Here is a 13,324-nt window from a genome sequence, read left to right on the forward strand (position 1 = left end):
AGAAACACTAACCGGACCCACGGGCAGATTACTGGTAACCTGGGGGTTGGAGAGCTGTTTCCCACGAGGGGTTAGACCCTTGGAAGATGGTTCTTCTGATAACCTGCAAAACAGACACCGTGAGCTCGTCACTGAGAAGGGGGGGGTTCCTCCTTGTGACCACCCTCCGGCGTGAGAATCAGACTAGATTGCTCTTTAAATATAAAAGTATATTAAGAGATTGCTAGAGCAGATATCAGGTATATATGATAAGATAAGATGTTCCAAGATGATCATACCATTGGGGTATTTATAGCCGAAGGTAGGTTTCCAAGGGGTTTAGCCGGCCCAACACGCTACCAACTGTAACCTATGCACGTGCCTTGCCTGTGAGTGGTGGATAGGTAGCGGCTGACACAGAGCAGGCGTGTCGTGCACTCTTCCTCTTCTGCCAACTACAGGCTAGGCACGTGGTTTGGCAGGAGTTGGTGGGTAGGCGGCGGCTATTGGTCACAGTGCTGTGGCGTGCTGTCTGCCATGCTGCTGTCAGTGAGCTGTCGCATTCTTGGTCAGATCTTGTCTGTACCTCGTCAGGTATCACACAAAAGATCCTCCATCATACGGACTGGCTCATTTAGGCGGGAGTTTTCCCCCTCCCGCCTTTGCTCATTCCTTCAGGTGACACTGGGGAGAGTTAAGTGCCTTGTGCGTGTAGCCATGCTGCGCGGGTGGCCTTCCCTAATGGCTTGTATCCGAGGCTGCGGGGACAGGCGGAGTCCTTCACCATTGGGAGGCATTTCCTGCGGGACCAGCTTGCGTACTGCGCGTAAGGACGTTACGTCTCTGAGCATGGTTGGTCCTGCGGATCCAGTTGGTCTGCGCAGACGTCCCTGTTTAAGGTGAGTCTTGCGGGTCCAACTGGGCTCTGCTGGGACCTACCTCTTCAAGTCCCCCCAGTCCAATGTTCTTCTCATGAGTGTTTAATAAAATGAGGTGAACTTTTGGACTTGAGCAAAGGGTTTTGAAAAGGGTTTTGTAAGGTTTTCCATGGGGATTCTTTCCGCGGAAGTCCTTGTCACTTGCAGAAATGCCCGAGTTTCCTGCTTGGTCTTTGGGTATGATGCGGGTAGGTCTGTAACCTCCTCGCAAGTCAGGAGCATTGAGTCCCAGTTGTATGTATTTTCCATGAGGTTTTGGTAGTTTTGAACATAGTGATCAATTATGTTAAGACCACCAATTCCATCCTGGAGCTTCAAACAACGTAGTTCTCGACGTTCCCGCTATGCGGGGATGTTATTTCCGTTTCCGCAAGCATTGCCCAGAAGATCCTTCTTGGTTTCAATTCCCAGCGGAGCGCTAGGTATGTGAAGGGTTTTGCCTTAACACTGTACCTGTGCTCGTCTTACGGTTACTTTACTTCCAAGGTATTCCTGGCGTCAATTCCCTGCGGGTGTTAGGTATGTGAAGGGTTTTGCCTTTACACTGTACCCGCACCCGTCTTATAGTTACTTGGTTGCCGAGGTACTTGGCTTCAATTCCCTGCGGGTGCTAGGTATGTGAAGGGTTTTGCCTTAACACTGTACCCGCATCCGTCTTACGGTTACTTGTTCACCAAGGTTTTCTTGGCTTCAATTCCCTGCGGGTGTTAGGTATGTGAAGGGTTTTGCCTTAACACTGTACCCACAGCCGTCTTACGGTTATTTGTTTGCCAAGGTTTATTTGGCTTCAATTCCCTGCGGGTGCTAGGTATGTGAAGGGTTTTGCCTTTACACTGTACCCGCATCCGTCTTATGGTTACTTGCTTGCCAAGGGGTAAGGGGTATTTTCCCGCTTACTTTTTAATATTTTCGAATTTTGAATTTTGAAATTCGAAGAGTTGGTGAAAAGATAAGTCCAAACCTCTGAAACGTCGTGCGACGGTTTCTTCTGACTGTGTCAGGACGTGCAGGGAGTTATGGTGACGTGACAGAACATGGTCATTCCAGTTGCTTTTTCAGGCGCGTGGGCACGGGATTTCGGGCGCGTAGCCGCGAAATCTCTGGCATACGTCCTTGTGACAGATGTTGCCAGCTTGCTTTTGCCACGCGTCATAGTTTCATTGCACCTTTGATTTCTCTCTCTTCCGTATTAAATTCATCGCATTAATTGCGATTACTATATAAAGGGGGAGAGGGTTATTTGCAATTCACACTTTTCACTTTCATCTCTTCTTCTCAAGTAATTTCCGGCGAATTTTTCTGTTCAGTAAAGCATTACCCTGAAATCTCTTTTCATCTTTCTTCCACCATGTCTTCTCATGATGCTGATGACCAGAAGACTGCTGGCGACTGCCAGTGCTCTCTTCCTGTCGATCTGTACCAGTATATCGTCAGGAAGTTCATGCTCGAGTCTCTCGAGCCTGAGTTTCCTGAACCCCACCATACTGTGTACGATGCCCCTAGTGGCAAGATCGGGGTTTATGCTGCATTCTTTGTCTACGGAAACCTTAGGTTCCCGTTGACAAAGTTTGTGTACCGTGTCCTGGAGAGGCATGGTGTGCACCTGACAGAGGTGCACCCCATGGCCATTGCCAAGGTCCGGCACTTTGAGTGGGTGTGCCGGATACTGGGCCTTGAGCCCCTCGTTGACCGTCTGATGACCTTCTACACTTGGAGGTGCATCCAGGGGTGGTACACTCTTACAACCCGTATCAAGGGTTTAAAGATTTGTACCACCGAGCGGAGTCTTCGCTCATGGAGAAGAGAGTTCTTCTTCATATCCGCTCGCGCCATCCCTATCGCCATGAAGTTCAAGAATGGCCAGGCGCTTCCGAACCTTCCCGCCCTCAACTACGAGGAGGCGGAATGGTTCTCGAAGATATCCCGGGTCCAGTCCCCGGTTTTCCGTTTTCCGGAGTCGGCGATGGTGATGCTGGGGATGAGCCGGGTGTGGAAGGCGGCGAATGCGGATAAGGTTCCGATCGTCCTTGAATATGGTTCGAACTCTGTCCCTTATGGTACGTCTTGTTTCATTTTGCTGACTTCGATTTTTTCTAACTTTCTTGTTGATTTCAGAGGGGAACGATCTTCAGTCGCTCCTGAACCCGCGGGAGGAAGATGGTCCCGCGCGGATGGGTACTCGTGCTCTGGACGAGAACGAGTTGCCCATCTTAGAGCAGACCGCGGGTCGGTTTGTGGAGGTTTACCCGCCAGGCCAAGAGATCCTGAGCCACCGACGGCCAGGTAAGCCTATCTTCTACCCTGAACCTCTCAATGCTGTGCCTGCTGCTGGAGTTGACATTTCTTCTTCTGAGGAATCCGCAGAAGGTCCTCCACTGGTGCGGAAGAAAAAGGCTGCCGTCGGGAAAGGCAAAGAGAAGGTGGCCTCTACGGCCGACCCGGTAGTCCTATCTGACTCGGAGTCAGATAGTGCAGAGGTGGCGGGGAAGCCCGGTGGTGAGGAGACCACCGCTCCGGAGGCTGTAGCTGTTACCTCCGGGGAGGCAGCGACGACGACGGTTACCGGTGTCAAGAGGCCGGCTCCATCGGGTTCGCCCCCGCTCGTCCGTACGTTCAAGCTCAAGAAACCCCGTAAGTACCCCCATAATTCTTGTCTAGATTTGTTGTTTCAAATAAATTTTTCTAACACTTTTGCTTGTGCAGGTGTGGATGTTGACGCATTCCCGGGTGTAGTTGGAGCAAGTATTCCCCCGCCAATGAGGGAAGGCTCGGTCAGCCTTCCCGAGGCGTCGACCCAGGCGTCTGCGCCTGCTTCCGTTGGTTCCAGCCTTCCTGAGGCTGTTCCAGCTGAGGTGTCTCCGCCGGCCGTGAGTGCAATTTTTACAGCATCTTTCACGGAGCCGGCGGTTACTGTTGCTGAGGAGGCGACGCCAACAATGGCTACCACAGCGGCTGCCACTATACCTGCGCCACCGGCACCGACGGCCGGACCATCAGGTACGCGCCGGGCTTCCCGCCGATCTATGCCACCTTCCCATCTGCCTGACCTGTTGGATGGATTTCCTTTAGGTTCAGGTGATGGGTTTGGCGGCTATCGGCCTGTTATTGACCCTACAGGTACGTAGGGTTCTTTTTCCTTTGTATATTTTTGTCATCTTTTCCTAACTGCCTTTGTTTCTTTTGCAGTGTCGGATTCCAATGAAGTGTATGTTCCAAGATGGAACATACGCCGAGGAACAACCCTTCGCACCCCTGTGGAGTGTGTGGATTGGGCTCGCCACGCTGCTCCTCATGGTGCGTTGGGGGAAGCCATGGCTAGCTACCAGGAGGGTAGGCTAACCAATGAGCTTCGGGTTCTCCAAGCCCGGATGCAGCCCCGCGTCGAGCTGCTTTGTCGTGAAAACGACAAGTTAAAAGCAGCTCGCGCCAAAGAAATATCTGAGACGCGAGCTCTGCGGGAGGAGAACCGGCAGTTGGCCGCTGCCGCCGCCGAGAAGGAGAGAGCATTCAAGGCCCTCGAGGTTGAAGTCCAGGCGCGACTCGAGGCCCGCTCCAAGGCTGCCCAAGCTGTGAATGAACAGCTTCGGCTGGCTAAGGAGACTGCGCGAAACTCAACTGAGAGGGCTGCCAAGGCTGAAGCTGTTGCTGAGCCGCTTCGCGAAGAGAATGAGCAGCTTAAATGCAAATTAAAGGCTCTTCAGCATGCTCATGACGCCTTGGCAATGGAAGATGCCAAGAAGCTGCAGGAGATCCTTGACCAGAGGGGGGTGCTTGACCGCACTGAAAGGAAACTCAAAAGCGTCGAAGAGGCTGCCGCCAAGGAAGTTCAACTTGCCAACCTTGATAAAAGCGGAGCCGAACGTGCTTACAAAGAAAGTCAAGCTTCCCTCCAATGGCTGCTTCGAGAAGCGTTGCCTCAGGTATCTTTATCTTTTTCTTTACGCTTTCCGCTCGTAATTAGAAAATGTTCTAACTTGTATTCTTTTGTAGGTTGTGCGTCGGGTCCTTTCAGAGACCTCTTATGACGATGCGATGAGCGCAGCCCTCAACGCTTCTCATGAGGATGGGGAGAAGACTGGCTTCCTGCTTGGTCTTGGGTTTGCTGAGAGAGGCTTTCCGCCCTCCAACTTCCCTTTATTCAATGTTAATACTGAAGCTGCTTATGACCAAGCTGTGAACCAGTACGCTGCCTTCCCGCATCCAGTGGTGGAGAAGGTGAATGAAGCTGCTGCTGCTGATGATGGGCTAAACATCCTTAAGGCTTTCCTTGGGCAGCCGCTCTCTGACGGTGCTGGTCCAAGCGGAGGTGGCCCTGAAGCCTGATCCTGAAGATCCCTTCCCACTGCTAGGGTAGACTTAGCTTTGTATAGATTTCTTTTAGGCGGGTAGTTACCCGGCCACTGTTGTAATATATCATTGAAATATACGATTGTTATTCCTTTCATTGGATTCTTTGCTTTATAAACTTATGACTTGCATACTTAGTTTAAAATAGCAATTTTCCAAGTGTTTAGAATAAGAACCTTTGAACGTGGTTGATAGTGGGTTAAAGTTTCGCTTCCTCCTTCGTGATTGTGCGGGTAGAACCGTCACTTGCACTTGGTAGGATGGCTAAACTTTAACTTTTATCTAACCTGCGTGTAGGTTTTTCTTGCTTTTTGAGGATAAGTTAACCTTTGAACGTGGTTGATAACAGGTGTGAAGTTTTGCTTCCTCTTTCGTGATTGCGCGGGTAGAACCGTCACTTGCACTTAGTAGGATGGCAAAACTTTACCCATACCTGACCTGCGTATAGGTTTACCTTTTCCTCTTTAGAATTTTGAACCGTCCCACGCGCGGTTGTTGATAGGTTGGTGCAGTTCCCTCGAATGATTCATGCGGATAGACCAGCACTTTCATATGGTAACTTTTTTCCCCTTCAACTGACCTGCGTGAAGGTTTATCATGCTTTTTGGGTTCGTGCGGGTAGGACCGCCTTCCCATGCAATGACGTTTTTTGTAATTATGCGGTGAAAACCGGCATATTAGTGTGTACAAAAGTATAAATGTAAATCATCAGCTTCGACGTTTGAAAGAGAATCATTTCCATTAGAAGTGGCTCTTGGCCTTTTCTGTACAAATTGGAATTGATTACATGCAAACTGTGTAATTGAACTCCCTTCCATGTTGGGACAGGAGTGCCATCGAGCCGACACGCACCTGTTTCGGGATCTCGTTCTTTACGCAGCATGTAGTCTCCATATTGAAGCTGATTTTTTATTCATGTTTACCCCAGCCATGGTTCCACACGCACCTGCCTGCCTGCTTAGCTTTTATTTCGCCACGAGGTGTGCGAGCGTCCCATCTCTGACGAATGTTTCGACCATGTCTTTTACGTCTATGCATTCTTCAGTGTTGTGGCCTTTTGTTCTGTGATAGTCACAGTACTTGCTCCGATCAGCATCGTGACGATGTTGGATTACTGGAGGCTTTGGCCATGGGAGCTCTTCAGTAGCAAATATGTCAGTGACGCTTTTGGTAAGTGGCGTCCATCTGGAGTTCCGGTGCAGCTTTACATTATCCCTTTCACCCAATCGGTGCTGTAAGCCGGATGAGGTGTCAAAGTTTACCCTTGACTGCCAAATGCCTTGCTTCCGTTTTTTGTTCAATCGGGCGGTGAGGACGTTGTCCTCTCTCGTCCTCTGGGTGTAAAGGTTTGTGCTCTGCGGAAGGTCTCTACCCAGTTGCTTCTCTGTTTCCGCATAGCGTTTAGCTGCTGTCATGATGCCATCCCATGTGGATGGCATTCCATCTTTACCCGTTAGGGTGCGGATAAGCTCTGGGTCCTGCGCGCCCTGGATGAAGGCTGCGCGAACAAGATCCTCGCTGATATTGCCCAAACTTAACTTCTTTGAGTTGAAGCGAGTGATGAAGTTTGGCAGAGATTCATCTTCTTCCCGTATGCATTTGAGGATTGTCCATTGCTCCTCGGTATACTTTCGCTGCTGGCTGAAGTGTTGGCTAAACTTCTGCTGGAAGTCTGCCCAGTCGTAAATGTGGTTAACCGGTAAACGATCAAACCAAACCCTAGCAGCCCCCACCAGCGTCATTTGAAACATGTAACACCACGTGGGTTCCGTCCAGTTGCTGACGGTTGCCCCTGCTATGAACCTGTTCAAATGGTCGTCTGGGTCGGACATACCATCATAAGTGCCTATGTTGGGCATTTGTTTGGCACTTTTTGGGGCAATTGCTTCCGCAATGTCCCTTGCAAATTTGGACGTTCCCGCATTTGCAACGTTCGGTCTGTACGTTTTGGAGAAGTCTCGTGAACTTCCACCTGTGCTTTTTGGTTTGAAGGCTTGTCCAAAATGCCTTCTCGGTTGGGAGTCCGTTTCCTTACGCTTCCCTTTTGCCCTATGGCGAGGGTTCGCGTCGGAGTCGGATTCCTCCGAGTCATTGTCCAAGTATTCTTCGAATTCGTCGGCCTGTTGGACGGAACGCAAGCGTTCGTCCAACTCAGCTTGGAATTCCTTTTGTCGTGCCTCCGCCCATGCCTTAACTTCATCGAGAGTTTGGCGGGGGAGTCTTGTTCGTTTTTTAAACTGGGTATCGGTGAATCCCAGTGGGCGATTATTTACTGCACTTGCCCCAGCTTGGGTAACTGGGGTAGTGTTCGTAAAATTTACTTCACTTGCCCCGGCTTGGGTAACCGGGGTAGTGTTTGTAAAAACTGTGTTGCCGGTATTCCCTCCAGTAGCTGGGGTTGTGGTTACCGGAGTTTCTTTAACCATCTTTCTAGAAGTTTGAAAAAACTGGAGAAAAATGAAGTTGTAGCTTTATGCACGGATGGCGCCAATGAAGAAACACTAACCAGACCCACGGGCAGATTACTGGTAACCTGGGGGTTGGAGAGCTGTTTCCCACGAGGGGTTAGACCCTTGGAAGATGGTTCTTCTGATAACCTGCAAAACAGACACCGTGAGCTCGTCACTGAGAAGGGGGGGGTTCCTCCTTGTGACCACCCTCCGGCGTGAGAATCAGACTAGATTGCTCTTTAAATATAAAAGTATATTAAGAGATTGCTAGAGCAGATATCAGGTATATATGATAAGATAAGATGTTCCAAGATGATCATACCATTGGGGTATTTATAGCCGAAGGTAGGTTTCCAAGGGGTTTAGCCGGCCCAACACGCTACCAACTGTAACCTATGCACGTGCCTTGCCTGTGAGTGGTGGATAGGTAGCGGCTGACACAGAGCAGGCGTGTCGTGCACTCTTCCTCTTCTGCCAACTACAGGCTAGGCACGTGGTTTGGCAGGAGTTGGTGGGTAGGCGGCGGCTATTGGTCACAGTGCTGTGGCGTGCTGTCTGCCATGCTGCTGTCAGTGAGCTGTCGCATTCTTGGTCAGATCTTGTCTGTACCTCGTCAGGTATCACACAAAAGATCCTCCATCATACGGACTGGCTCATTTAGGCGGGAGTTTTCCCCCTCCCGCCTTTGCTCATTCCTTCAGGTGACACTGGGGAGAGTTAAGTGCCTTGTGCGTGTAGCCATGCTGCGCGGGTGGCCTTCCCTAATGGCTTGTATCCGAGGCTGCGGGGACAGGCGGAGTCCTTCACCATTGGGAGGCATTTCCTGCGGGACCAGCTTGCGTACTGCGCGTAAGGACGTTACGTCTCTGAGCATGGTTGGTCCTGCGGATCCAGTTGGTCTCTGCGCAGACGTCCCTGTTTAAGGTGAGTCTTGCGGGTCCAACTGGGCTCTGCTGGGACCTACCTCTTCAGTCTTCTTCTGTTTCTCCTCCTTCTTTTGGTACTGGTTTATCTGATTCATCTCCCTCTCAAGGCTTCATTACTGGAATTACCATCGGTGTTATTCTATTTGTATTCATTAAGATTTAATATTTAATAAACCATCCAATAAAATAAATCTAGAAGCAACATACTCCTTAATTATAGTTCAATTCAATCTTAAGTGAATTCAACATATACGTATACTATAATTGGTTTTCTTAAGTTTGTTGGGTAATTTATAAAAATATAGCAGTTACCCTGGAGGCCAAAAAGAATCAGGACTCTCGATTCATCACCATCGCCATGGCCCGGTTCCTTGATGACATGGAAAGGGAGAAGCCCATCCGGTTCACCTCTGAACAACTAAGAATAGCCACAGATAACTTCAACATCAGATTGGGCTAAGGCGGGTTCTGGATAGTTTTCAAGGGGGTCATCAACAACAACAAGCCTGTGGCGGTCAAAGTACTAAATGGGACGTCAAATTATCAGCAACTTGAGGAGCAATTCATGGCAGAAGTGAGCACTATGGGAAGGACCCATCAATTTAATCTTGTTAGGCTTTATGGGTTTTTCTTTGAATCAAGTTTAATAGCTCTTGTATACGAGTTCATGGTTAACGGCTCGTTGGATAATCATTTGTTTAAAGGGGATAAAGGGGCTATGATAGGGTTTGAGAAGCTTCAAGAGATTGCGCTGGGAACGGCGAGCGGCATCATGTACTTGCATGAAGAATGCGCTCAAAGAATAGTTCACTATGATATCAAACCAGGAAACATACTCCTGGATTCAAATTTTTGTGCTAAAGTAGCTGATTTTGGTTTGGCAAAAGTTTGCAATAGGGATAACACCCATATAACCATGACAAAGGGACAGAGTACCCCGGGCTATGCTGCTCCTGAGATATGGATGCCTCTTCCAGTTACATACAAATGTGATGTTTATAGTTTCGGTATGCTACTTTTTGAGATCATCGGGAGGAGGAGGAACATGGACATCACTCTTTGTGATAGCCAACAGTGGTTCCCCGTATGGGCTTAGGGCAAGTATGAAAAAGATCAATTGAAAGATTTGATGATAGACTTTGAAATCGAAGAAAAGGATTATGAAGTTGTGAAGAGGATGTTAAAGGTGGCTTTTTGGGATGGTTAATGATGAGCATCATTGTTAAAATGTTGGAAGCTATGGTAGAGGTCCCTAAGCATGCAAATCCTTTTACGCATTTGTTTTCAGGGGCTAATGAGCCTAACGACTCTTTGGCTCAAATGGCGTGGAATGTTACCGGTTCAGATTGGTCTTCATTGTCCGAGGTTGTAACAAGACCTGAGGCGCCACTTATTGGGACTTGTGAGATTACAACGGCATCCAAATAACCATGTGAAGCGACAACTAAACAGCAAAATTTGTTTTGAAATAAAATGCTTCTCATGCTAAGTTCTAATTATGCTAAGTTCTAATTAGGATTGTATAGTAATGATTGCTTTTTATAGTCAAATTACACTCATCGTTAAAAATATATGTACTTTTATTATACTTTTAAAGGCTATCTCTAGTGGATCATAGCAACTTTTTGAATTTTTTCTTTAAACCGGACTAAAGATTGTTCACAAAGAACATGCCACACAAAGAAATCCAAACTAATGCAGTTATCAAATAATTTAAAAAAAATAAATCAACATGGCCTTAGTTAAGTGTAAACAAGGAAAATGCATGGTTCACGATGACTAGTTGTAAGATTAAATATATAATAATATATATTATACTAGGATAGTACCCGTGTTACATACGGGTTGAAAATAGATAAATAACAAAATCAACATAGACAGTCATAAAATTTCATAAATAGACAACCATATATTAACATTAGGATGGCCTAAACAAAATATTAGAGATTAACATCGTCTACATAAAAAGTTAATAGTGACACAAACTTGTCTATATTAGCAAAGTCATGAAAATATTTAAACTGTATTATGCAAGTATGAACTTCAAAAATTTCCGTCCAAAAACAAAAGCATTTTGCTATAAAACATGAAAGAGAATAGCTTATAGAATAGTAACCAAGTTTCAAAAATATTCCAATTAGGTCACTCATGCATATTTTTCCTAAATCAGGTCACTAAATCTTCAAATAAAGTCTCACCGATTTTTTTGTGCGTCAAGAAAGAAATGGAGGATAAAATGTGGGGGTCGAATTTGCAATATATGTAGTTAAATTTAGAAATTTTTAAAAACATTAATATATTAAAATTCAAAAAAAAAATCACTTCGCCACTCAACGTCAACATAAAAAAAATTAAAAAGAGTTCCTATATGGAACAAAAAAGAGAAAGGCTAGAAAAACATGTTAAAACCTTTAATTTAATAAAATATAAAAGGTGAGTGACTTAATTGGAACATTTTTTAAGTTGAGTGACCTAATTAGAACACTTTTGAAACTTGGTTACAACTCTAAGAAAACGAAACAAACCATGCAACCTCGTTAAGTATTAAACAAAAAGGTTAATGTATGTAATAATGAGTTTATGTTAACATTAATCCAGAAGATTATGTCAAACTAAAAACAAAATGTGTGAATGTAATAATTGCTATATAAATACAGACAATCATAAAATTTCACAAGAAAATATTTAGAAAATCATAAAATTAACATAACTTTATAACCGCAATCTTAGAAATTCAGATGCTTTTTAAAAAAAAGGAAAAAAACTGGTCATCAAAATCATAATATTTTTCACTGTCCTATTAAACAAACACACATAATAAACATAACTTACTAACCAAACTATTGATCATTCAGATTATTTTAATACAAGCTTAATACTAAGACAAACTAAATATACACATAAAAAGGAGAGACCAAAAGAAGATCTAAAAAGGTTGGAGTCAAATTTACCAACCATCAATTTCTTCAGAAAAAAGCAAATTACCTTCACAACCTAACAAACAAAATAAACGATTATGGAAGTTTATTGTACGTTTTTGGAAGTTTCTAGTTATGAACTAAACTAATAACTTAAACAGAAAACACAAAGTAAACAATGAAAGTAAAAAATTTAGAGTAATCAACTACATAACTAAGTTATTGAATTAACGTTACCTTAAATATAATCTTCAGGTTCCAAAGAGTTTAGAAGATCATCAAAATTTGACTCATAGTTCTCACACTCTAAAAACCATTTTACCTTCTCGCTAACTTCATTTTCCAAATCCAAATGTGCCATTTCTTTTCTATCATTAGCAAGCTTCAAGTGGTTCAAATCTCTTAAAAGAAACATATCATTAGATTCCAATATTGATTTAGGATAGTACCCGTGTTACACACGATGTAACATATTTAAAAACATAATATATATGTAACTTCATATAAATTTAATGAAATGCAAACGTGTATACTTATAATTAAATCATGAATTATAAGACATCATAACTTATTTGAATCAAATACAAAAACATACAAAGACATGCAAAGATAAATAAAAAGATAAAATATTTTATAACTTATACCCTTAGTACAATAATAAGAGAATAAAGAAAATTAGTCTCCAAATCAATAAAACAATTATAAAATGTCGATTTTAACAAAACTTCTATCTCAATGTTGATTCAAAAGATAAACCCTATCTAATACATTTATTATTACACATCAGTAACTGTAATGTTTATTACTCTAAGATAACACCCGTGTTTATTTACACATAAATTTTAAACATTTATTACACATCAATGTTAAAATATTAACAATATATACGACATTTCTTTTTATAAGTATATTGTAAAATTATACTACAAAACAAACTGTTATGACAATCAAAAACCTAAATTTAGTCTTTCATAATACTATAATTAATTTATCTTTAAAATAAAGTCTTAACCAATATTCAATAACATGTTAATTTTCATTCAAGTGTGTCTGACATATAGTTGGTTCCTAATATATATCATTCAGGATATAGCCGAAGCTTTATCATCCATTTTTTATAACTCTTTTTGTCGATAAATTATGTTAAATAATTATTGAATAATAATAATAATAATAATAATAATAATAATAATAATAATAATAATAATAATCTAATATTGTTTTGATAGGTAGTGCTATTTTTTAGCTTTTATGTTTTTTTCAATGTGTATCAATTTAACCCATTTCCTTTGTAGCTATACTTTTTTTATCCATTTAGACAATTGCATCTACTTAGGAGATTAAACTTTTCGCCATATTTCGTACATGCTAATTTAGTAGTGATATAGAAATTTACTTTTATTAAACTTTAAACATAGAAATATTTATAAAATGTTTTTTCCTTATGAGAGTAATATGAATAAATTAAGAAAACATTCCATGTTTACTGATAGTTATTTTACGAAAAAAAATGTATAAATTGAGAGAAAAACGTGTTTTACTTTTAGCAACTATTATTTGTTTGACAAATATGTTAAAATCATTTTATGCCTCATTTTTAGGTGTTTAAAAATAAAAGATTTAATGTAAATTAATGGTTGTCAACTTAAGAATTGATTTGAAGTAAAAACTTATATTATGTCAAGAAAGTATTATTCTTTTGCACAATAAATATAGTGATTAAAATACAATTTAACAAATAAATTAGTAGATGATGTATATGAATA

General features: G+C 43.2%; 1 pseudogene; it reads left to right on the top strand.

Annotated features, from left to right (window-relative positions):
• The first annotated feature begins 8,691 nt into the window (after positions 1 to 8,691).
• Positions 8,692 to 9,825, top strand: LOC143580308 (G-type lectin S-receptor-like serine/threonine-protein kinase At1g34300 pseudogene; annotated as a pseudogene).
• The last annotated feature ends 3,499 nt before the right edge of the window (positions 9,826 to 13,324 follow it).

The sequence above is a fragment of the Bidens hawaiensis genome, unplaced genomic scaffold (assembly GCF_021521415.1).
Source record: "Bidens hawaiensis isolate Kalapana, Puna unplaced genomic scaffold, B.hawaiensis_p1.1 tig00030316_1, whole genome shotgun sequence".
In the NCBI taxonomy this organism is placed as follows: domain Eukaryota; kingdom Viridiplantae; phylum Streptophyta; class Magnoliopsida; order Asterales; family Asteraceae; genus Bidens; species Bidens hawaiensis.